Below are 24,713 nucleotides of genomic sequence, written 5' to 3'. Positions count from 1 at the left end.
AGAAAATGACTTCAATTAGCCATAATGTTAATCACCATAGCTCAGAACAAAAAAGTCAAGCTGGGAAATCCCTTGATGGAAATTGTTATAATTGCCCCTAACTACAGGGAAGAATATTTCTCTGCTCTTAATTACATGTGACTTAATATTTAAATATACCATTTGCCAGGATTTCAAAGTATCTTAATCATGCCCATTAATTTTTAATATCTAGCATTTGGAGTGGCAGCGCGCGGCAGATAAACACCTTTTACAGTTTGACTGGTTACAAGCGGCAGGTAAGAGTAACAGAATGTCAGCCTTTCATTATTCATGAGGCCGCGCTGACAGAACGGGAACAGGTAATTGTGCCATCCAGCGAGGTGCTGGAGAATAATCAATAGTGAACACACACACACTTTCTGACTCCAGAGGAAATCAACACTTCATTCATGGCCACATATGCAGATACATATAAGATAATAAGTCTGTTTATAATTATCGCAAAAACAAACCCAGGCTCATTCTGATTACGTACCCCCATATACATTTCTGGAGAGCATCAAATACATCCCAGGAGCTATGTTTTTTTGCAGTTTTTGTTTTTGCAAATCCAGCAGAGGCCACTGTGTATGCTTTTTCAGGTATTAAATTTCTCTAGCGAGTGCCATTCACGAGGTTTTCGGGTTATATCACATTCTCAACCTATTATTTACCTGTTTATTTAATGTTTTTGGCTTTTATTTTTGTCTTGCCTGCTTTTTGGAACCTTTCTTCGCCCGACTCGAACATGTGCATCGCAAATTCTCCGACGTACGCAACAAGCTATTGAACAAACTGGTAACAGTGGAAAAGCCGTTCATACGGAGGTCAGCTGGTAAACGCAAAAAGGAATGATGTCATACCGCCTCATAGCGTTCATTTTAAAGTCGAAATACAGCCATACATTTCTCTGGCTACATAATTTACGATCTCTAGAAATGTATATAGGGCGACGTTTTCAGAATGAGCCTACAGTAACATGCCTACTTATAGATTAATAAATACGTTTTGACAGATTAGTGATAACTGTGTTTGAATTTGTACTAAAACATGTATGTTTTCATTGGATCCGATCACATACCGAACAGTACATTTGATGCAAAATATATAAAAATCATAAAAATTCATACAATTTCCTACTTTTAAATTACAAAATGATGAAAAATGTATTGAAATATGAAAAATGTTCAGTATAAAAATGTCAAATTATAACATAAAGTCGTAATTTACATCAAAACAAAGAGCAACAATTTTATGAAAATCCATAACTATTTTAGTGGCTAACTCATATTTGATATTGTACTGTGACTAATTCTTATTCGATTCATATTCACATTATTATAATCAGGTAATTGTCCCATCCAGCGAGGTGCTAGAGAATAATCAATAGCAAACAGACACACACACACATGCTTTCTGACTCCAGAGGAAATCCATACTGCATTCATAGTCACTGCTTATGCAGATAATAATTTAGTCTGTAATTATCGCAAAACAAACCCTCTCTATGATTATTGACCAACTAGCAGTGGTTATTCTATTCTTACTGTATTTTTCTGTTTATGGATTAATAAATATTATCAGTTTTGACAGATTAGTGACAGATGTCGATGAAATGAAGCATTTGTACCAAGACATTTATATGATTTCATTAGACCTTCTCACAATACCTTTATGAACAGGGCTAAAGGACCATTTTATGCAGAAAATAAATCATTCTATATATATATATATATATATATATATATATATATATATATATATATATATATATATATATATATATATATATATATATATATAGTATGATTTGTTTTTATTTTCTGTTTAAAATGGTATATTTTTATATTTATATATATATATATATATATATATATATATATATATATATATATATATATATATATATATATATATATATATATATATATATATATATATATATATATATATATATATATATATATATATATATATTAGTGGAAAATAATTATGAATTAACCTCTGTGTGGTATATTTTTATATTTATATATATATATATATATGTTAGTGGCAAATAATTATGAATTTGTACAATGACATGTATTTGTTTTCATTAGATGCAATACATTTATGAACATGGGGTCATTCATAATTGTCGCAATCAACCAAAAAAACAATCATATGACACATATTTTTAAAATACAAAATGAAAACCAAAAGACTTAAAAATAAGTTGTATGAAAACAATAAGTTGTACACTTAAATTCGTAATTTGCAAAAAAAAAACTCAAAAGTAAACAACACAATATCATAACCCAGTAATTCATAACTATTTCATTTGGCTAATTCATGTTCAGTAATCAGTCACACTTACAATAAGGTTTATTTGTTAATTTTTGGACTGACTGAACAACCGATTGATCTCCCCACCCGCCCCCTTCTCTAAACACAACAAATAGTGATTTCAAAAGCACCGATTGACCCAATCACCCACTTTCCTAAACCTAACCTACATTGTTTTCAAAAGCAACCCAGAAAAAGAAAAACCCTCACAACTGCCTGTTTTTACTATGTTTTCAGATTTTATCACATCCTCACCCTGTTATTTACTTAGTTAATAATTTTTTTTGCCTTTTGTTTTTGTTTTAACAGCTTTCTGGAACCGAACTTGAACCCTGTCTTCGCAGTGAGCTCCCCTCTGCATCTCAAGTCCACTGACGTACATGGCGAGCTACTGGGCCAACTGGTAACAGTGGAAAAGCAGTCCACACTGAGGTAAGCAATCGACTGTTAGTGTGAAAAGAAACAGAAGCCGTTGGCATTAGTTTTAAAGACAAAATGCAGCCATATATACCTCTGGGTATATAATTTGCGCTCTCCAGAAATGTATACAGGGTTACGTTTTCACAATGAGCCTGTGTTAACATTTACCAATGCATTACTAGCATCCAAATTCATACATGTCAAATTTAGTTTATGAGCAAATACTGTAATTAATATATTGTTAAAAAAATTTTTCCTGTTAATAAATAACAATAACTAATACAATCGTATTGTGAAATGTTAGTCAATGCATGTTGATTAATTCATATTCAATTCATATTCACTTTCTTAAAGTTCATGACTCCATAGGAAATCCACACTGATGTGCTAAATTCACTGTCACTCACATATACATATACATTAGTGATAAAGCAAACCTTCATTTATGACTGTCGACTGGCTGTCTGACTGTGCGTTATTCCAATATTACTGTACATGCCTACTTATGCTTTAATAAATGGGCATGTATTCTGTAATACGACGAATATGAATACAGGAAGGGATGCAAGTGGAACTGGTTGCCTGGACAATAGTTTATTATGCACTAATATTTGAACACTGAATGTTGCATAGCACCAATTAAGTATTCCATAGAGTAATATAAGTAGTATGAGATATGAATTGGAACGTAATAAATAATCAGTGCAGATCAGCAAGCGTGAATGGCACACGTACACAGTGTGGTGGGAAATATAAATTACAATGGTTTCCAGTGTTTGACATGATTGTTTGTTGACATACATTTTAAGAAACCTTATTTATGATTGATTTATAATGTGGTGTAACTTTAAACAAACATAATAACAGCGTATATATTTTATATTAATCATAAGTATGATCATATTGGAGTTGTTGTTGACATTCTGCTTTTGTTTTACTTATTTATTGTCAGCTTTTTTCAAATAGTAAGTGGGTGTTATGTACAATTGCATTTCAATTTCCAAAAGTTTCATTTCAACACTGTAAAAAAGTTGACTCAACTTAAAACTGTTGGGAACTTTCGCTGCAGAGCTTTTTTTTTATTTGACTTGATTAAAAGTTGAGGGAGCTCAATAAAAGATGTGCAGCAAGTTGCCTTACAATTTTAGTATGCATTTGATTAATTGAGGTGTTTTTTATGTACCATAAAGAGGTTATTATCTTGAAGTAAATCTAAAAGTAATTAATCAATATTTTAATTACATTTAATATATAAATAGACTTAGACTAATTGAAATTAAATGGAAAACTTAAAGTTATTTTGTTTCAGCTAGTTTTTTTAATTTTATATAGCTTAAACTGAAGTATTTATGTATGTATGTGCATGTACAGTATAAATGAGTATAACCCTCACAGATCATAGTTTTAAGTTACTATTTTCTGTAAGATGCTTTGCAATAATATATTTGCTTATATACACTAGATTAGTTAATAAGTCAAAACTGCAACTAATCTAACATAAAAACTTAAGATCACTGTTCAAAAAATATTATAAGTTGGGGGAAACAATATTTAAAATTTGAATAAACAGGAAAATTAAGAAAAACATAAAGACATGTAAAATTTATATGAAATTTTGTAATACATGTTTCAATAACTAATTTAAATTACCTTTCTTTGTTTCAATGGATATAATTTATTAAAATGTTTTTGGTTAAATCCACCAAAAATTCTTGGCTATAGTCATTTACAAATTGATAAAAAATTTATTTGTTTTAAAATAGGGTCTGCTTATTTATGCTAAACAGTGAATATATACAACTACATAATAGTTTAATATGTATAAAAAATGTTAAAATACAGAACTTTAACAATGACAAAAACAAACCCTAAAACATTTAATAACCAGTTGTTGCTAATATCTGTGTGTATAATTAATATAATATAATATATATATATATATATATATATATATATAAAATGTATTTATTTTTTTTTTCTTATAACACAAAATTACCCATTATGCTTTGCGTGAATGCGTAAGAAGGATGCTTCAAACTTCCGGTCGGCAGCTTGGTGCATATAAAAAATGAAGTTAGGACAGCTTTGAAACGATAGTTTTAATGTATTTTGCTTGCTTTTAACGTCTTTAAACCAATACTGCTGTCGATCAGCGCCACCTCCTGGACTGAGTATTTCAATAATGCGATCTAATAGAAGTAATCTGTGAGTCATTACTCTTACCGTTGCCATTTAAAGTGAGCCTCGTCATCGCTAAAGTGATCATCTTTTTTTCAAATATAACCAACACAAGCAAATGCAACGGCTTTAACACACACCTTTCAAAATCAAAGTTGTGGATAACAAAAACACTCCGTAAACCACACACAACGATATTGACAAACGTTTTTGGATCAAGATTTACCAGTTGAGAAACGCTGTAAACAGAAGTACTAGGCATCCTATCAGAAGACGCTGTTCACTAAGGCGCCCTCCATGCAGCAACAAAGAAAAAGGTCTATATATTTTTTTCTATATTATATATTCTAATTAATTAATTTATTATTTTATTTATTTATTTATTTAAATAGAAAAACACTTTTCATAATTAGGAAAGTTTTTGAACATGCGCTTCACTGCTGTATACACTTCATAACTTGTCAATGACCCATATGCAGGTAACAGTAATATATTAAAGAACAATAGGCTGATGTGCTGTGAAGATTTCTCTCTTTCTCCCTGTCCTTCTCCCTCTCTCCATCTCTCTTTTTCTCTCTTTCTCCAGGGTGATTACAGCTCCTCTGCCTGCTGGTCATTAGAGAATCTTTGGGTCCTTTAAGCTCTATAGCAGGGGTTCCAACCCCAGAGTCCTGGCTAAAGTCCAACGGTGGCTCTTTCTCAATCTGGCCACCTTAATCATGCCCTTGTCTAATTGGCTAAATTAGTCAGTGCCTCTGCACCCCAGCTGCGACAAAGCTCCAACCTGTCGGCCTAATCCAAACTCTGCAGTTTAACGAAGGGCTTTCACACAAGGTTGGCTCTGGGTAATTGAAGGTCAGAACACAAATAACATGTTTTGCGAAAGGCTATTGATGAAGTACCCTAGAATTCATTAGAACCAGCGTTAACAATATGAGGGGAATACAGCCTAAAAATCAAATTCTTTCAAACCTAGCGGTCGAGGTAACGCTAAGAAAAGACAAAGGTCAGATTTTTTTTTGTGGTTTTCTGTTGTCTGGAAGTAGACGGAGCACTGCTGGGATGAACTCTGCGAGGGTCTCGTTCTCTGCTCTGTGTTTCTCCTGGTGTTCGTCTGCGGAGTCTCAGTGTGTGTGCGCAGAGGCCAAAGCTGCCAGTTTAATTGGCTCTCATTTACACAGTGGCCAAAATAGAGTCACCTGACTTATTCATCTGGCCGGCATTTCCGCTTTTTTTCTCTCATCTTTCTTTTGATTTCTTTCTCTTTTTTTTCTTCTTCATCTTTCCGCTTTTTTATGTGCGCAGCTCGACATCTAGAGCCGTGTTTCTTTGATGGAAAGCACGTGGTCAGGTTTTATGAGGAACATCTCAGCAAGCTCGGAATATTTCACAGTGTTGCGTTGTGATTGTAGCTGTCTTTGCATTACAATTTAAAAACGTTCTAGAGATGTAAAAAATAGATTAATAATAAAAATAATTTTAAAAGAAAAGGAGAAAAAAATAATTAAGTGCATTTCCATAATTTTAGAGCAGTCAACTATAGTATTGGTAACCTAGCAACCAACAGTAAACAAGTCAAGCATATTGGAGACTGCTGGTCACGTGGGTGCAATATTCACTATACTACAGTTTATTTAGCAAATTTGTCAACATTTTATGGAGTTTACACAACACCAATTTCAAGTGCAAATTGAAAACCTTTTGTGCAGTATTTCTACTATTTTTCTCTCATCTTCCTCTTGATTTCTTCCTTTTTTCTTCAGCTTTCTGCTCTTTTTTTAATGTGCACAGCTTTGAGCTCGACATCTAGAGGCATGTTTCTTTGATGCAAAACACGTGGTCAGGTTTTATGAGGAACGTCTCAGCAAGCTCAAAATATTTCATAGTGTTGCGTTATGGTTGTAGCTACCTTTGCAATACAATTGAAAAACATTGCAGAAATGTAAAAAAAATAAATATATATATATATATATATATATATATATATATATATATATATATATATATATATATATATATATATATATATATATATATATATATATATATATACTTGTAAATTTTACAGTATAACCGACATCCAAAATAGCCAATAATTCAAAAAATTACAGCTTTTTTTACAGCGTGTGTTCTAAAATTTAATTGCAAACCTACTAAAATGTGTACAGATTTGCTAAATAAACTCTTATGTAGTAAATATTACATCCACAGCTGTCTCCAGTAACAATTACAACTTGCTGTAGCTTTACAGAACAATTGTAATTGTTAATTTACTGTGCACTTGTATATTTTCAGTGCTTCCGACACATAGACTTTACTTGGGCGGGGCGCCCAGGTATATTAACGACCGGCCAAGTGTATTTGGTCACTGATTGGTCAAGTGGGTGCAATATTCACTATAATAGCGTTTATTTAGCAAATTCATCAAAATTGTATGGGGATTACACAACACCAACTTTATTTCCACCAAAATTGACAATAATACTGTAAACTTTACAGCATTTTTTACACTGCATTTTTATTGTACTTTTGTCATGCATCTCTTTAAGTAACAATGCAAAATTTCAGTGCGCCTTGATGGGAAGGACTTGAAAGTCTGGTAGCATGTGATCCTGCAAAGTTTGAAATAAAACTACTTGACGCCTACTGTACATCGACGATTTTAACATCTCAGACGACTCTTTTAAAAGTCATCAAGCTTGTTCTAGCTTTTAAGAAGCTCCAGTTTTAGGATAGCTATTACCCCATTACTTTGAGGCCTTATCTTTCCAAATTCAAGCCATCACCAGTAAGTGGCGTTTGGGGGGTGCAGAGGAGAAGGAAGGAAGAGTGGGGGGATTACACCATTCTCTAATCAAACTCGCCTCAGTGCTCTTGTTCAATCAGACACCTGCTATTAAGTTGATAAATACGCTTTTCACAGTGTGGGGCGGCACTCGTTGAGTAGCCCTGGATACCGCACTGCTTTCCTAAATCCTCACGGGCAGGGCTCTAGCCTTTATACACCTCTTTTCCTATTATCTCACATTTCACAGGCGGCACCAGAATACGAGCAAATGCCTTGCCAGACCAGGACGTCGCGGCGTATCGCTGGCGCACCACAATCTGTCCTGAGTGCTATCCGAGAGCCGGGGTGGCTTTCGCAACTCCATTAGTACTTTGTCTTCGCCTTTTTATTCCTTTAGTGGTAATGAAGGGGGTGGGGGGGAGCATAGAGAGTCTCTTTATGGCGAGAGATGCAACTCGTCCCCTCTTTAATCTCTTGTCTGGGCTTTTCAGAGTCGGCGGGTGCCCGAGAGGATGCCCACCCGCTGGGAATCTTACTCAGCGCGGTGTCAGGCCCACCGCCGCGTCTGATAAACACTAAATAGGCAGCGCCACAAGACAAGCCACCATGTGTGTGCGAGACCGTGTTTGCCACATTTGGGTGCTGCAGGTACAGAAATGTCACACGGCTCCATTGTATCGGAGGGCCATTGTGCGCGAGCATTAGCTGTTCCACTCCTCCTTTCTGTCCCGGCAGGGGTTTTGACACGTCCCCCTGGGTTTCATCACCCCGCGGACACCCAAGACACCAGCGGCGCATGTGTAAAGCCGTGCTGGTCGCCTGTGCGGGGTCGCTTTGTACCGTCACAGCTATAAAAGACGCCGTGTTGCTTTATCTGACATCTCCTCGGGGCTGGTAATCCCGCGCTCGGCTTTCCTTGCAGATTTCTTATTAAAAGCACTGTATCTGATCGCATAGGATTAAGCGCATCTGATACAAGAACAAATTACAATGATTTTGAAAAGAGATCCACGTGCCTTTAAATGTTGCGACACGCATCCGGATAAATGTCTGGGGATGTCGGTTATCACTATCTTATGATTTGATCCTTGCTTGATGAAATAACGCCGCCATATTCAAAGGAAAACGTATGAGGTCAATGCTAAATTTGATTGAAGTTTAGTCTAATGTTGTATCTTTAAGTTTTAATAGAAGTAAAATAATTCTACAAATGGTAATGTTATTATTTATTATTTATTATGTTTGTATAAATTTATTTTAAAGTGTTGTTTATTACTGTGGCTCTAAAAACAGAATAATTATTAGCACTGATTATTTGAAATTTATAAGATATTTATCAACAATAAAAAAGTTAAGACTAGGGCTGGGCCGATAAACGATATTAAATCGAATTGTGATAAAATTAATGTCAAAAACAATGATAGAAATGTATCCGTCGAAACTATGTTATACCATTTAGTATAAAATTTTGTGGCTTTAGTCATTGTTGGGAGAGTCTTTTAAATCTGGAAGCATTAACAGCTTATATTGAAATATATATTGTTTTTGTTTAATGGAAAAGAATTATCGAGATTGCATTTTTGCCATATCGTCCAGCAATAGTTATTGCTATCAATTTTTTTTTTATTTAACATGTCCTTGCTAAATAAACAAATAGGAAAATGAATTAACTTTATGAACACTGGAAGCTTCTGTAGCCAAAACAAATTCCTTGTGTGTGTAAAGCACACTTGGCAGTAAAACTGATTCAGATTCTATTCATGTTATTTATATATATCATAATATATATATATATATATATATATATATATATATATATATATATATATATATATATATATATATATATATATATATATATATATATAATTAAGTAAAAACTGTATATTTCTAGCCATAACCACCTTTTGCAATCTTATACCAATGACGGAAATAAGTGCAGTTAGAATAGCAAAATACACTCACCGGCCACTTTATTAGATACACCTTACTAGTACAGGGTTGGACCCCCTTTTGCCTTCAGAACTGCCTTAATCCTTAGATTTAAACTATGGCACTGGAAACAATCCTCCGAGATTTTGCTCCATATTGACAGGATAGCATCACGCAGTTGCTACAGATTTGTTGGCTGCACATCCATAATGGGAATCTCCCGTTCCACCCCATCCCAAAGGTGCTCTATTGGATTAAGATCTAGTGACTGTGGAGGCCATTTGAGCAGGGAACTCATTCTCATGTTCAAGAAACCAGTCTGAGATGATTCATGCTTTATGGCCACCAGCCTGAACTGTTAATGCAAGTCGGGATGGATCCATGCTTTCATGTTGTTAACACCAAATTCTGACTCTACCATCTGAAATTGAGACTTATCAGAGCAGACAATGTTTTTCCAATTTTCCATTGTCCAATTTTGGTGAGCCTGTGTGAATTGTAGCCTCAGTTTCCTGTTCTTAGCTGACAGGATTGGCACCCGGTGTGGTCTTCTGCTGCTGTAGCCCATCCGCCTCAAGGTGTGATTTGTTTAGCCTTCAGAGATGCTCGTCTGCAGACGTTGTAACGAGTGGTTATTTGAGTTACTGTTGCCTTTCTATCAGCTGGAACCAGTCTGACCATTCTCCTCTGAACTCTGGCATCATCAAGGCATTTGCGCCCACAGAACTGCCGCTCACTGGATATTTTCTTTTTTTCAGACCATTCTTTGTAAACCCTACAGATGGTTGTGCGTGAAAATCCCAGTAGATCAGCATATGAAATACTCAAACCAGCCCATCTGGCACCAACAACCATGCCACTTTCAAATTCACTTAAATTACCTTTCTTCTTCATTCTGATGCTCAGTTTGAACTGCAGCAGATCGTCTTGATTGTGTCTACATGCTTAAATTCATTAAGTTGCTGCCAAGTGATTGGATGATTAGAATTTTATGTTAACATGCAGTTGGACTGGTGTACTCAATAAAGTGGCCGGTAAATGTATCTGTATCATTTTCATTGAATAAATATAATTACTACAGATTAAATGCAGATATATATATATATATATATTATTTTTTTTTTACAGATTTGAATTAACAATAATATGAAATATGTTATTTTACGTAACTGAAATGATCCAGTTTCCAGAGACCCCTTAGAAGTCTTAGACATTTTCTCCAAGAATCCTGAATAAATATTTGAATTTGAATCGATTTCAGTCGAAACCCACAACAGAAGCAGCAGCGGCGAGCTCATTTCAAATGTTGTTTCAGTCACGCCAGTCTTTACATTTCACACCAAAAATGTTTCTCTTTTGAAACAACCTCTGAACGCTGTTTGGAAAGAGGCAATTTCCCTTGTTCAGGGTGAAAACATAAAAACAAGACTATCAAGTGTCTGTTGGTGCTCTTCGAACATTCTCCACATTCTCATGTTCCTTTAAAGCCAAAATTCATAACTTTGTGGTTAAAGTTCAAACTCCTTGGAAAAAGATGACGATGAAGGGGGAGGGAAAAAGGTGGAAGAACACTGTATAAATGTATATGGATTGGCATTAAGTCACTGATTGAGTTCAGTAAGCATTGCTTATTATTATCAGTGCTAAAAGGTTCTGCTGCTTACTATTTTTGTGGACAAGTAATACGTTTTCGGGGCTGATTGATTTAATTGATTTATTTGATCAGCACTGATTTTAATAAAATTTATTATTTCAAATGTATGTTTTTCCTACAATACATAAGCCAGTAATGTCACTTTGAAAAATTTAGATTAGTAATTTCTGTAAACAACCATGTGATTTGTAAACGACCATGTGTAAACAACCACAGATTTTCTGCCACAAAATGTGTACTTATTAATTCTGAAATCAATTTTTATAATTATTTGGCTAGTTATTAATTCACAGCTCATTTTTCAGTAACAGTTGTTCGTTTCAATTCCTTTTAGTTTTTCGTTTATTGTGAATTTTCGATTGTATTTTTGTCAACTGCACTCAAAAAGTGACGTTGTTTATTCAAACTATTTATTTAAAATTAGCTTAAACAAAACAATTATTGACCTTTTAAAGGGACAACCAAAATTGATTTATGTTCAATCCATTGAATTTTTCAAAATTAATAAATTACCTTCATCCCTTAATGTTGTCCCAGAACAAATCGATTTTGTGGAACCCAGCATTTTTTTATTTTTTTTGTGTTTTGACTAATAGTTTTAGTCTTAGTTTACACTTACTAAAATAACCATGTACCAAAGTTGTCTTTAAAAAATTATTAGAGCACCTTTAAAACAAACAAATAAATAACTAAACTCACAGGTTTATAAAATATATTTCAATCAGTCAGTCAGTCAGTCAGTCAGTCAGTCAGTCAGTCAGTCAATCAATCAATCAACCAAACAAACAATGGCTTGTATATAGTTGGATTTCAAATTATCAAATTTTAATAAAACCAGAGTTGTTAAATTGAATCATTTAAATTATTCAGTCAACGAACCAATTCGTGCATCCATCAACCCAAACAAACAATTTGCTTTTATATTGTTAAAAAACATGCATCTCTAATAATAGTTTTTTCAACCAGTGCTGTTCCAATGAATGAATGAATCAATCAATCAGCCAACAAACCAACTAACCCAAACAAACAATGGCATTTATATTGTTGTAAAAATATGTATTTCAAATAATATTTTTTAAGATAACCAGTGCTGTTCAATTAAATCCCTTCAATAAATGAATAAATCAATAAATCAATCAATCCATCTATCCATTCATCCAGCCATCCATCCGACCGATCAACCAACCAAACAAACAACCAAACGAACAAACAAACAAACAAACAACAATTTTATATTGTTGTAAAATCATGCATTTTAAATAATTTTTTTTTAAAACAGTGTTGTTCAATTAAATCAATTAATCATCCATTCATTCATCCATCCATCCATCTGACCGACCAACCAACCAAACAAACAAACAACCAAACAAAAAAATTATATTGTTGTAAAAACATGCATTTCAAATATATATATATTTTTGAATAAAACCAGTGCTGTTCAATTAAATCAATCAGTCAATCAATTAATCATTTATCCATCCAACCAAATAAACAAACATCAGTGATATATTGGTGGAAAAACATGCATTTTTAAAAATATATTTTTAAATAAAACCAGTGCTGTTGAATCAGTTAAATCAAACAAACAAACCAACCAATCAAGAAATAAATAAACGATGCCTTTAATTCAATTAATATATGCGTTTGCTTAAAAAACACACTTCTAATAATAATAATAATAATAATAATAATAATTATTATTATTATTATACTAATACTACTACTAATAATAATACTAATATACTAATAATACTAATAGCAATACTAATAATAATAATAATAATAATAATAATAATAATAATAATAATAATAATAATAATACTCGATGTGACATATTCTCCCGTTTCTTCAAAGAAAAAATTCAGAACTTTTTGGTTTTAGCTTAAACCCTTAGAAAAAAAAAGAACAGAATAGGAAGGGGAAGGAACTGTGCACTGGCGTGGAGGAGCTGGACGTGGCATCTGTCACTGATTGAGTTGTGGACGGAAGGTTGGAGTCTGAAGTCTCTGCTGGCTGGATCTGCTCTCAGACTCCACTGGAATCCATCATGTGTGGAAAGACCAAAAGTCGGAGCAGCTCCACCAGTCCAGGCCAGACTTAAGATAAGTGATCAGCGGCGGATCTCTGCCACTATATCACCAGCCCTCAATGAACAACCCCACCATGACCCATCCAGGGGAGGAAAACACATGTTCTCCGGCTCGGCTGAGGCTGAACGCCTGCAGAGAGGGCTGGGAATTCCTCCAGCGGGAGGCCGAGGGGGAACCATATCCCTGCCGCTTACTGGCCTGCCATTAGTCTCTCTCAGTGTGTGTATGTGCATGTGTGTGTGTGTGTGTGTAAATACCCTGATGCTCACTCACAACAGCTTTTTAGCCTGAGCACAACCCGGCGCTGGAGTTTAATTGATATTTGTTGTATGAATTATTGGAAAGCGGGTGATGGGTACAGCCAGACAGAATGTGCGGACATTTTTTGCTATTTCTGCAGAGAATTTTGTAAAAGGTATGATGATTTTAGGAGAATCATAGCTAAAAACGTCATATATGAAATAAGATATAATACATTTTTTAACTTTTATTTAATGTTTACCATGCAAATCCAATCAGATCCACTTATTTGATATATAATATATATAAGTCTCTCATGTAATATATCTACTAGAAGACAGAAAATATTACTTTACAAACTGTATTGTAAATAAATCAAATGATCACTTTAAAATTACTATTTTTATATCACAATAAAATCAGTGTCATTTATTTAAAAACTGAATAAACATAAATTTTGACACATTTGCACAAGTAAATGCATAGACTCTGTGATGAGCTAAAATCAGCAGAAATTTGCTAATTTCTGCAAGTGTGGATTCCGTGTGGGCCCAGTGATGGGAAAAGCACAGGATGGAGATGTGCATGACATTTGTATATTTATTAATTTTTATTTATTAGGGGCTTCATTTTGTTTGTAGTTATGTAAACAATTAATTAAATTACATTTTAGAGTCTAATTAATATCTTTAATTGATCTAATGTGTTAGTTTATTATAGTTTTTAACTGTTCCTGTTAAACATTTAAAATGTTAAACATTTTATTTTCACAGTTAATTTTCCTTATTTTGCAGAATCGTGTATTTATTTTTATAGGTTTATTTTAGACTTTATTTTGGCAAAGTGCGTATAATTGTAATTTACTAACTGATGATACTGTTTTGGTTTTAGTTTGTAATTTCATTTAATTGACTCTGGCGTTCATTCGTTTGCAAACTTGTTTGACCTTTTAATAGTTTTGTAAGTTCAGCATATTATAATTTTGAATTGTAATTTTTGCATAATTTTTAAATTAAACTTGTAATTTTAGATTTTTTTTTACATATTGCAATACGTGTGTGTGTGTGTGTGTGTGTGTGCGAGCTTGCATGTGTAAATATATTATATAAATGTTTGAATTAATACATATATATATATATACACACACACACACAATACTCAAAATACAATTTCATTACAAATACTCAGATTACTGTAATTGAGTAGTTTTTTTTCTCAGGAATTGTAATTTACTGTGTTGTTTTAAAAGTGTATACTCTCACTTTCCCTTGAGTACATTTTTAATACTGTATTGGTACATTTATTCCACTATTTTTCTTCAACCTGCAGTCACTACTGTATTTTTTACATATGTTTACATTTATTTATATGTAATATATTTGACTGGCTAGAGTTATCAGTCCTGTCATTTTCATCTGATCAAATCGTGCATAGAAAAATCGCATCATACAGAACAAGCCCAAGAGACCGGCGCTTTAGAAATGCTGCAAACATGTAGTGAACAGACGTATTAGAAGTGTGCAAGAAGACACAAAATCATCACACACATTAAAAGAGACACTTTAGATGGTGATGAAGATGATGGATGTCTGCTGTATGAAGACTGAAATTGCCAAATGTCTATAAAAAATCACTAAATGCACTACAGAGTGTTACGCATTCACAAATGCACACATCATATGTAAACACATCAACCTTTCACAGTGTGATACTCACTACAATTGGGTACTTTTAAATGGCCTACTTTTTACTCATATTTTGAGTAGTATTGACAACAGATACTTTTACTCTACTTGCACTACATTTTTGTCAATGGTACTTAAACAACAAACAATGTAAACCCACATACACACACACACACACACACACACACACACACACACACAGGCTCTTCTTTGAAATGTTTGAGCTGCTTGTCTTTGCAATCGCAAATCACACGTTCCTCTTTTGCTCTGCTCAGCGAGGACTGTCGGTCCCCGTTGTTTTTTTATTGTCCGTAAAATTTTTGCCACCCTCTCAACATATGTGCCGAATATAGCTGCTTAGTCCATCACCTCAGCATTTCATTACCAGGATATCACTTCCATTTCATATCACTCTGGCTTAAATCTGGGTTTAATCATTTGTTGAGACCAAACCTTGACCAAAACCTGCTAGAAAAAGAAGAGTTTCAGGAGTCGGGGAGCCACTGAAGCTGCAGCACTGGTCAAACTAGAGGCGTTCTGTGAGTGGGTGTGGCCACGGGATGGGGCAGGACATTCAAATGAGCCCCATGAGAGAGAACAGGGAGGGGGCGGAACCTTCGGGCTCAGTTATTTACTTTGACCCGCAGTCGACGGGGTGCAGTGAAGGGCACATGCCAAACTCTCCAGGCGGGCGCAGCGGCTCTGCCCCTTCCTTCACCTCCACACGCATGTTTCCATCTCACACACACACACACACACACACACACACACACACACACACACACACACACACACACACACACACACACACACACACACACACACATTCACTGTTCCTCATAATACTACACTAAGAAATCAGTGTGACAGACTGCAATACCAGACCTGATATCGGTGGATGTATTTTAGGTACAGGGTTATGGGAACAAACAGGACAAAGATCATGTGTAGGAAAAATCATTTCAATGAATGTTGAAGTCCTTTCTTGCATCGAATTCAAAAATTTTGTACACTGATGAAAATTAATAGATGTGAAATTAAATTTCACTTTTTCACTATATTGGTTTTGTGTTGGAAATTTTACTTTAGCCTCAAATAAAAATATCAAATATACAGTTTCATCACAAGGGTGTACAGAATTTAAATATTGTATTAATACTAAATAAACATGTATGTAATTCATGTATATATATATATGTATATATATATATTCTACTTATATAATATAATATTAATATAATATTTTTTTTTACTCAACCCATTTTTATTAACTGATCACCATTAACTGATCTTATTTACAATACATATATATCTTACTGATTTCCCACTGAGTTGCAACTGGAAGGGAAGCAAAACATATGATGGAATAGTTGGCGGTTCATTTCGTTGTGGCGACCTTTGAAATAGAGACTAAGCCGGAGGAGAAAGCATGTATGAATGTATAAATAGCTTACTAATTTATTTGTTTGTTTGTTTATTTGTTTGTGAAATAATTTAATTACTACATGTATTATAATTTATTAATGTATTCAAGTTTAATTTATTACTGATATGCAATTTGTTTTTAAATTGGCACATTCTTAAAGCACCTTAAAATTAACAAACACACACATACGCAGACAGGGAGATAGATAAATACACTGAAAAGTCCTGGTTGCCTTAAAATTAAAAGTAACCTGAATCAAATTAACTTCATGAGTCCATTGAACTTATTTTAAACTGACTTTAAACAGCTTGTATAACTTATCAAATGAAGTTAGAACATGATTAACTCAGTAAAATAAGTAGATAGATAGATAGATAGACAGATAGATAGATAGATAGATAGATAGATAGATAGATAGATAGATAGATAGATAGATAGATAGATAGATAGATAGATAGATAGATAGATAGATGGATGGATGGATGGATGGATGGATGGATGGATGGATGGATGGATGGATGGATGGATGGATGGATGGATGGATGGATGGATGGATGGATGGACGGAGATAGATAGATAGATAGATGGATGGATGGATGGATGGATGGATGGATGGAAGGAAGGAAGGAAGGAAGGAAGAAAGAAAGAAAGAAAGAAAGAAAGAAAGAAAGAAAGAAAGAAAGAAAGAAAGAAAGAAAGAAAGAAAGAAAGAAAGAAAGAAAGAAAGAAAGAAAGAAAGAAAGAAAGAAAGAAAAAAAAAGAAAGAAAGAAAGAATCAAAGAATCAATACCTCACTGATGGTCTGTACTAACCCAAGCTAACCCAAACCAACAGCTTAAACTCTTAGATGTTAGAATCACAAATTAGATGTATCTGTTCATTTATTAACACTGTGGTTCTCAAATGTAATTGATTGATTGATTGATTGATTGATTGATTGATTGATTGATTGATTGATTGATTGATTGATTGATTGATTGATTGATTGATTGATCTCTTCTAACTACTCAAGATGCATTTGATAATTTAATTTACAATTAGACTGACTCTCCCTTCTTCTAGTAAAGGCCCACCAGACTAACAAACATGTCTCTAAACATCATGATCTTCAGGCCGTTGGCTTGAACAAACTCTAAACAAGAGGTTAAAAACAACGACCGCAAAAGCACATTATCAGAGAGCTTCTTAGGAAGAGGTTAATTGCTTCGGGTATCGCTGTTATGGCGGAGTCGGAGGATGAAACGCACTCGCGAAGTAGCTGGAGGACACAATTATCCAAATCAATTCCGCCAACAAACTCCAGCCATTAAAATTTAATCCTAAATAAACGTAGCATTTGTAATTCGGCGAGACAATTTCATAAACGCGTGTAAAACTATCCGATAAATTATGCATGGCGGCAAACTTCGACGCATAAATAAACGGGCAATTAAAAGCATGCATTGCGTGGCGGGAAACGGGGAGAGCGGGGAAACGATTTTAAGATGTTAATTATTCAAATGAGGGACGGAGCTCGCGACTCTACCTGCCTGCCATTGATGTGATCAAGGTGATTAATATGGCACTATTAGTACGGCGATCCCATTGCGGTGGCAAGGGACGGCCTTGATTTATTTACTTTGTACAATTAGGCGATGTGATTAGGAGTGCAAACATAATTGGATTTTCGAGACCCGTACGCATGTAATTAGAGTGGCAATGCATCTTCCTTTGTGATCTGAGCTGACGGGCGACTGGGTGAAGGCTGAGTTTAACCCCTGTTAGTGGCGGAAGACGAGTCTCAAGGAACGAGGATCAGAGCCGCTCCGCGCCGCTTAATTGATTGTACGGTGTTGTCACCGACGTGATATGAAAGCGCGGGACAGATACTGTAGCTGCGGGGGGAATTGCGTCCTCTCTGCCGTTCGCCATGACTGGATACGGGCAGGCCGGACCCGCCACGGCGCCACGCTGGATATGACACCCCTGTGCTCAAGCAGACGCCAACCGCCTCCATGTCATTTCAATTACCACCTCGGAGGTGCAGCGACCTGAGGAGACAAGGAATCAATGTTTTCACTAATTTACTCGTCCTTAATTAAAACACCGACATGGACCTGTAGTCGGCATTGTTTGCAAAGCTTAGAAAATAGTACAGTTGCCATACATTAAAAAAATATGTTTGCTGTCTGTTCAAACTACTTATTTAAAATGAGCTGAAACAACACAATTCTTGAGGGTTTTTAGGGAGTACTTAATTGTTTTATGTTCAATCCACTTAAATTTGTAGAAACTAAAAATTTAACTTAATTCCTTTATTAGGAATTAATATAATTCTCTTATTTACCCTTTATTATATTATTTAATGTATTTATCCTTTATTATATTACATAATTTCTTTATTTATCCTTTATTATATTATTTAATTAATTCATTTATCCTTTATTATATTATATAATTCTTTGTTTGTTCTAAATTATATTATATAATTCTTTTATTGCTCTTTATTATATTATATAATTCCTTTATCATTAATTATATTACATATAATTCCTTTATTTATCATTTATTATATTATTGAATTTCTTTATTCATCCTTTATTATATTATATTATTCATTTACCCTTTATTATATTATTTAATTCATTTTCCCTTTATTATATTATATCATTCCTTTATTTGTTCTTTATTATATTATATAATTAATTTATCCTTTATTATGTTATGTAATTCCTTTATTTATCATTTATTATATTGTTGAATTACTTTATTAATACTTTATTATATTATATTCCTTTATTTACCCTTAATTCTTTTAAATGTGTGGAACTTTTTACAGTATATACTGTACAGAAGGACATTTAAATAAGTGGAAAATAAAGTAAACAATAAGCATATATATATTTTTGTGCAATATATGCATTTTTTGACAGTTTTAATAGCTATTTACTTATAAGCGGCTTTGTTTTTTTTGGTTACAGAAACTATACTGTAATGTAAGCTTTACAACTGCTTTACAGCACAACTGTATTTGGTCATTTACAGTGCTCTTGTAAATTTTACAGTATTACTGGCAACCAAAATGCTGTACATTTTACAATTCAATGTATGTAACTAGTCAATCAAATGGAGACAATCAATCTTTTCATGTAGATGTGGTCAAAATGATGTGCTAAATGTTAAAAAAGCTGTAAAATTTTCTATATTGCATTTTTCTACCATATGCATATAGCATAGCAAAGTCCAAGAAAATAAAAAGTAATGTTCCGCATTAATAACACAATAATAACATAGTAATAATATGATCATTTATTTATATCATTGGTTTTAAGATGTAGGCCTACTGCAAATGTCATATAAAAATTGCCATTATAACCATACCATACATAAAAGGTTTACCATACATAAAAACATATGCGTTTACATAGTAAACTACCCTAATGTAATTCTAAGAATACCATGATATAATCATGGTATGTCCAAAAAATGTTAATACCGTGATAAATTTTCATATTTATGCAGTGATTTATTTCCTGGGAATGACTAGCACAATCTAAGTTTAAATACTTACTTACTTACTTACTTTATTTATTTATTTATTTATTTATTTATTTATTTATTTATTTATTTATGCATTATTTTTTGTTTGTTTGTTTATTTGTTTATTTATTTATGTTTTTTATGTTTTATGTATGTTTTTATTTATTATTTATTTTTTACATGTATATGTATTTATTTATTTATTTATTTATTTTTATTTATTTTTGTATGTATTTATTTATTTATGTTGTTACTTATTTATTTTTTTAATGCTTAATGTAATATTGTTACCACTGTAGAGTTTTGTTTTATTTTATTTATAAGGAAAGCCTTGTCCAACCTAATTACAAAAATAATGTAGTATCATCCTGCTACAGTCAAAAAGAAATAAAAAAGTCAAAATATGTGTTACAGAATGATAATCACATAACATATTTATATAAACCACAATTGACATTTATATAGATAATATAATACAACTTTGATATACTAGCAATATATAAATGCTTAAAATAATACCATGTTAAATAACTATTATTTTTTGTTAGCGTGTATTTGCTTGATTTAATACATTGATGTATTATAAAAAATTACAATCATAAAAATGATTAGTCTTACAGTGAACAAAATCTTTTGTGCTAGCCGTGACAAAGACTCATTTTTTTTTCCAGGCAGAATTTTCGCAGTATGCGGTGCAGGAAGTAGAGGTTTTGTAGAGCTGCGGTTTTCAGGGATTGGACACATTTTGAGTTTAAAGGGGGACGGCTCCGAGTCAGCTGGGCATCCAGTGTGATTGCCGGCCCCGGGCCCTCAATGGAAAGTTGTGGAGAGAAGCTGTGGTTGCCAGGCACCTCCTGAGGTGACTCTATCAGAGCCAGTCAAGCCTGAAATCAATCACTCAAACCTATCAAAGGCTGCCCTGCCCCGCCATTGTGAACCAGCCATCTGGGCCTCTGCATACTGTCTGCGTTCACTTCAGTGTGTGCGTGTGGATCTGCATGTGTAACTAAATGAATAGAAGGGTTTATGACAGTTTCCACCATTGCAGGGTTTTTTTTTTCCGTATCCTGCTTTCTTCCAGGACGGACGGTGACATAATAGGCCCGGGTCTACAGTTGACGCGTATTAGAGCCTTAGTTTTTTGGCACTGTGGTCTGCCGTTGAGTGCTCAAGCCAGCTGCAAAGGGGCCGAACACGAGCAGCTCTCCCAGGCCTGCCGCTGACCAGGCTAACTATCTGACTAACTGTCCCGCTGCAGAACATGAGCGTCCGCCATTGGAGGGCAGTAGAACACAGAGCATCTATCAGAGAGCCTCTAGTCTCACACACACTGCGCGCTCACTAGACTGAGAGGCCAGGATGGTGGGGCTGTCGAATTTGGTGTGAAATATTAATAATATTGTTATTATTTTAATTTTAGGAGCATTTGATTTAGAGTTAGGTCAGGGTACAGATCTTTTTTATTAGATTTTAATGTATATTATGAAACGGTTGTTGTTCTTTATAATCAATAAAAGCGCCTCAGTTTTGTTTGGATCAGAGAGTTCAGTCTCACACATCGGGCTCTCACTGTCCTGAAAAAAACCCCAAGAGGTCAGAATGGTGTGACTGTTGAATTTTGCATAAAATCTTAGATACTTCAGGATATTTTAAATCAAAATACAAATCTTTACATGCTTTGTTTGAAGCAGAGAGCCTCACACATCGGGCTCTGACTTTCCTGAAAAGAAACTGAGGGTCAGGATGGTGTGACTGTCAAATTTGGTGTAGAATTTATTTATTTAGTACATTTTAGGGGGATTTTAATGACTTTCTTTTTTTAAATGTGTATTACAAAACTTAACTAATTAATAAAATTAATAATAGTGTCTTAGTTTTCTTTGAATCAGAGAGTGTTTTTTGCTCCTCTAGTCATTATAATGAGATTTAGGTCAGGATATGGACATTTTAATGATACTTAAACGTGCATTAAAAACAATAAGACATATTTCTTTTAAATTAATAAATGTGCCTTAGTTTGAGTAAGTATTTTTGCTTTCTTTTAGTCTCACACATCAGGCTCTGACTTTCCGGAGACGTCAGGATAGTGTGACTGTCAATTTGGCTTAAAGTTAAATACAATTTTAAAACATGTACCTTTTAGGGGCATTTTAATGATTTGAGTTAAGATACAGATTTTCTTTCTTAAATTGTGTATTACAGAACTATTGTTTTCTTTGAATCAGTTTTTTTTCAGTCTTTTTTTCGCTCCAGTCTTTTTAATGAGAGTTAAGTCAAGATATGGATATTTTAATTATACTTAAACGTTCATTAAAAACAATAAGACATATAGTCCCACACATTTGTCTCTGACTTTCCTGAAAAAAAAATAATAATAATAATTGAGAGTTCAGGATGGTGTGACTAGCAAATTTGGAGTAAAATCTTATATACTCATCACATTTTAGGGGAATTTTAGGTCAAATTGTAGGTTTAATGTGTATTACAATACAATTCTTCTTCTTTGAAATGAATAATAGTGCCTCAGTTTTGGTTGAATCAGAAAGTGTTTTTTGTCTTCCGCTGTAGTTTCACACATCAGGCTCTGACTTTCCTGAAATTAAACCGAGAGGTCAGGATGGTGTGACTATCAAAATTTGTTTAAAATGTTTGTTTGTTTGTTTGTTTATTTGATTTAGTGGTATTTTAATGAGTTGGGTTAAGATATAGACCTTCTTCATTAAAATGAAATGAATAAAAGGTCCTTAGTACTCTTTAAATCAATAGTGTTTTTTTTTCCATTTTAGTTAATTTAATAAAAGTTAGGTCAAGGTATTGACATTTTAATTATATCTAAATGTACAATACAAAACAATAGGAAGCATTTGTTTTAAATGAATTAAAGTGCCTTAGTTTGAGCTAGTATTTTTCCCTTTAGTCTCACACATTTGGCTCTGACTTTCCTAAAAAAAAAATATGATTATAATGATTTAGAGGTCAGGATGGTGTGACTGTCAAGTTTGTATTAACATCTTAAATATGTATAACGTTTTAGGGGAATTTTATGTCAAGATACAAAATTTTTAATTATATTTTAATCTGTATCACAAAACAATTGTTCCTCCTTGAAATGAATAAAAGTGCCTTAGTTTTGTATGAATCAGAATTAGTTTTTTCCCACTCTAGTCTTATAAAGCTAGTATTTTATTCACTCTTCAGGCTCTGATTTTCCTGGAAAACAAAACAATTGAGAGGTCAGTATGGGGTGACTGTCAAATTTGGTGTAAAATCCTGAATGCTTTTTACTATGTAAGGACATTTTAGGTCAAGATATAGAGCTTCTTTATTGTACTTCAATATGTATTACAAAGCAATTCGTTTCTTTGAAATGAATGAAATAGCTGTAGTTTTGTTTGATTCAGAGATTGTATTTTTTGATCTTCTAGAGTCACACACATTGAGTTCTGACTTTCCTGAAAAGAAACTGAGAGTTCAAAAATGGTGTCAAATTTGGGGTGTATTACTTTTTTTTTTTTTTTCTTAATTATGTTTTTACATTTTAGGGGCATTCAAATGAGAGTTAGGTTAAGATCCAGACCTTTTTTTGCGCATTACTATCATATCTGGCTATCAATTTTCTAAAACTTCCTAGAAATCAAATAATTGTGTGCCCTTTTTATTTTTAAATGTGTAATACAAAACAATTTCATCTTCATTGATATGTAAATGTGCAGTTTTGTATGAATCATATATATATATATATATATATATATATATATATATATATATATATATATATATATATATATATATATATATATATATATATATATTGGCTTTAGTCTCATACATAGGCTCTGACTTTTCTGAAAAGATACTGAGATTTCACAATGGTGTGGCTGTCATATTTGGTGTAAAATGTTCAATTTAACATTTATAGAATGTGAGTAAGCTCAACTTTTTTTATTTAAATGTACATTATAAAATAATTTCATGTCCTACAAATGAATAGGAACAATTTAATATTGTTAACATCAGAGTCTTTCTTCACTCTAGTCTCACACATTAGCATTCATTAGTTCTGTTTGAATCAAAGTTTTCCTGCACTCATTGAGTGGTCAGAATAGTTTGACTGTTTTTTTTTTGTTTTGTTTTTTTTTGGTATAAAAAGTACATTGTTGGTAACACTTTAAGTACCGATTTTACTATTAACTAATAGCTCATTAATATGCCTATTATTAAAATAAGTACTTATAAAGTACACTTTCTGCATGATCTTATTCTACATAACTTATCCACCAATACACTGTAAAAAATGAACTCAACTTAAAATTGTAAGGGAACTTGCTGCACAGCTTTTTTTTAATTGGCTAAAAAGTTAGTTTAACCTAAGCACATTGGAAAAAAAAAAAAAAAAACCTCTCTGGGTTCCACACAATTCCTTTATGTATTCTCA

The 24,713-nt window shown here is 33.2% G+C and overlaps 1 long non-coding RNA gene across 11 annotated transcripts in view; it reads left to right on the top strand.

Moving 5' to 3' along the window:
• The window catches only part of LOC137489281 (uncharacterized), a 602,555-nt gene that overhangs the window by 471,835 nt on the left and 106,007 nt on the right, over positions 1 to 24,713 (top strand). For all 11 annotated transcript variants that reach the window (XR_015524713.1, XR_015524716.1, XR_015524720.1 and 8 more), the window contains one exon: positions 2,656 to 2,778. This is a non-coding gene — a long non-coding RNA (uncharacterized LOC137489281). The remainder of the gene's footprint in view (positions 1 to 2,655; positions 2,779 to 24,713) is intronic.

The sequence above is a fragment of the Danio rerio genome, chromosome 24 (genome assembly GCF_052040795.2).
Source record: "Danio rerio strain M-AB ecotype USA chromosome 24, GRCz13ab, whole genome shotgun sequence".
Lineage (NCBI taxonomy): Eukaryota > Metazoa > Chordata > Actinopteri > Cypriniformes > Danionidae > Danio > Danio rerio.
This window is presented reverse-complemented; position numbering and strand designations above follow the sequence as displayed.